The sequence below is a fragment of the Rutidosis leptorrhynchoides genome, chromosome 8 (assembly GCF_046630445.1).
Source record: "Rutidosis leptorrhynchoides isolate AG116_Rl617_1_P2 chromosome 8, CSIRO_AGI_Rlap_v1, whole genome shotgun sequence".
NCBI classification, from domain to species: Eukaryota; Viridiplantae; Streptophyta; class Magnoliopsida; order Asterales; family Asteraceae; genus Rutidosis; species Rutidosis leptorrhynchoides.
Window position 1 is genome coordinate 237,108,206 of NC_092340.1, and position 3,216 is coordinate 237,111,421.

A 3,216-nucleotide genomic window follows, 5' to 3' on the forward strand; every position below is an offset into this window, starting at 1 on the left:
ACGATTGCTTTGGCTGTATTCATGAAAGGCCTTCCTAAGATGATAGGGGTTTTCATGTCTTCTTTATAGTCCATAACCACAAAGTCAGTCGGAAAGAGAAATTTGTCAACCTTAACCATGACCTTCTCAGCTATTCCCTTAGGATATCTAGTGGATTGGTCAGCTAGCTGGATGCTCATTTTGGTAGGGTTAAGGTTTCCAATTTCGAGTCTCTGAAATAGTGAGTAGGGCATGAGATTGATGCTGGCACCAAGGTCAGCGAGAGAATAGATAGTACGAGATTGGTAGATAGAACAAGGAAGGGTAAATCGTCCAGTATCCCCTAGTTTTTCAGGAAGAGTATTTAAGAGAATAGCTGAACAATCCGTGTTCAGCGGGACATTGGGTACTTCTGGTACCTTATCCTTGGTTGATAGGAGTTTCCTAAAATACTTCTTACTATGAGAATTTTTAGACACAGTGTCTAAAAATTTACCGTCAAGCTTGAAAGATTTCATCTTGTTATGTATTTGCTTAAGATGGCCTAGGAATGGAATGGATGTTTTCCCATCAGGTTTAGGTGATGACTCAATGACTACTATTGAACGGGTATTAGTTAGTTTCTTCTCCTTAGAAGAAACTGAAGGTTGGCTATGTGCCACCTTTAAGTCATTTTTAGGACAACCTAGAGAATCGAGACGTTGATTTAGCTGGCTTATTTGATTTTCAAGACTACTCAAGTGATTAGTCATGACTAGGTCAGCTGCGTCTTGTCTTGCTGTGATCGTTTTAATGATTCGCAGTAGGACATCGGCTGGACTTGTCTCTGGTGGGGTAGTGGGTTTGGTAGGTTGGTTGTCCGGATGAGCTGGGATATTATCAGAATATACAGCAGACTCCTCACATTCAGCTTCGTAAACCTTGGCTGGATGTGGGTTAGTACAATTCTGGCATAATTGTACTTGAGACACATGTTTCGGGAGTTTCTTCAGCTCTCCGACTTCTTTGGTGAGGGTTTCTATTTTTTTTCGAGAGATATTTTATGGTTTCGATAAGATGGAGGCGGAAAGCGGTGTTGCTGATGAAAAGTGCTCTTCTGTGTCCCAATCGTGATGGTGCGTAGTCATCTCCTCGATCAATCTCCAGGCCTCGTCAGCAGTGAAGTTCATGAAGTTACCTTGAGAAACAGCATTAAGAGTAGACTTTTTGTTCCAATTTAGACCATTGTAGAAGGTCAAAATCTGATCAGAGCTCTCAAGACTGTGGTTCGGGCATCTTTGAAGCAAATGTTTAAATCTTTCCCATGCAGTGTAGAGTGATTCATCGGAAGCTTGTTAAAAGTTTACGATGTCATTCCTAAGTCTGATTTGTTTTGATGGGGGAAAGTACTTGATTAAGAAAGTTGTTGCCATTTCCTCCCATGAGGTGATAGAGTTGGGTTCTAACCTCTCGAACCAGGTTTTTGCATGAAGATTTTGTGACGACCCGGAAATTTCCGACCAAATTTAAACCTAATCTTTATATGATTCTGACATGATAAGCAAAGTCTGTAATATTGAGTCTCAAAAATTTTGAACTATTTTCATATATGCAATTACCCTTCAACCGCTTTCGACGATTCACGAACAATTAATTGTAAATGATTATATGTATTTATTTAATGTATATACCATATAGGTATTAAATATAAATAATTAATAATATGTAATATTAATATAGGTTTCAAGTTAAAAATATAGTGTTATAATAATATTACTATTATTACTTCATTATTAATATCAATAATGTTCATATCAATATCAGTATTATTAATACTACTATATATATATATATATATATATATATATATATATATATATATATATATATATATATATATATATATATATATATATATATATATATATATATATATATATATATATAAATATTATAATATATAAATATGAAATTGATACATTTAACATATTATAAAATTATTATTACTAATATTATTGTTATCATTGTTAATATCGTTAATATTATTATTATCATTATTAATGTTGTTAGTATAATCAGTATTACTAAAAAATCATAAAAATTATTATTATTATCATTAATAATATTATTAATATCAATTTCATTAAAAATTTTATTACTGTGACTTATTATTATTATGATTCTCATTATTATTATTAATATTAATATTTTAATCATCATAAATGTAATTATAATTAATAAGTATTAATATTATAAAATTATATATATAGATACGGATTTGGAATCATACTCTGTTTCACATAGCTATCACTCTGTAGGAAAATTCTTGTTTTTTTCTTTCAAATTTTGTTACAAAGTAAATGGAATCACATATATGACAAAATCTGTTAGTGTAACAACCCAACCCGCAATAAGACCGGCCCATAAAAATTTTTCCTTTTAATACACGTCAAATAATATTTTAGGTTCCATTACACAGGTTCCAAAACATATTTGTTACCAAAGTAAGTTCAACGGACTTAAAACACACATTAATAAATTAAACTCCTTAATATAATAATGCGATATTTAAACATAAACCGAGCATGGTGATTTGGGACTACGCTACCCAAATCCTAATCAAGTACGAAAGCAAGATCTTCTAAAGCATACTAGTCAAGATCTCTAATTCCCATGCTTACCCGAGCCACCATCATGCGAACCTATAAAAATATCAACAACGAGAGGGTAAGCTAACGCTTAGTGAATGTTAACATACTACATACATATATATGTATAAAATGGACACGCCACACAATATCAATACCGCATACCGAAGCATCCAAGTATAAGGCAACTACACTAAGCATACCGTACGATCTCTAAGCAACAAGCTAAAGATATCAACAAGTATAAGTTCACCAACGACGATGTGAACAATGCCAATAAGCTACACCTAGAGAGTTAGCTACATCACGACAATACAACATTATACGTATACAATATATATATATATATATCTCGAATAACATAATTTGCTTACGCTTACAACACAATAAACATGGTTAACCAAATCTTCGCAAGGGAATGACTTCACGAAACAAGTCATCGATGTTCATAACAACCGTTAGCTTCCAAACACGGCTATGGCATGCTAATCCCCAAGGTGTTCCAAAAACGGCTATGGCATCACCCCCAAGTGTTCCAAAAACGGCTATGGCATCACTTGATCAATGTGTGAGTAAAACACGGCTATTACTCACAATCATGTGCACAAAC

The 3,216-nt window shown here is 33.2% G+C and overlaps 1 non-coding gene across 1 annotated transcript; it reads left to right on the forward strand.

The window, feature by feature from the left end:
- The first annotated feature begins 1,236 nt into the window (after window positions 1-1,236).
- LOC139865307 (small nucleolar RNA R71) lies at window positions 1,237-1,343 on the forward strand. Its single transcript, XR_011764835.1, has one exon. It is a non-coding gene; the product is annotated as a small nucleolar RNA R71 (small nucleolar RNA).
- Window positions 1,344-3,216: the final 1,873 nt, after the last annotated feature.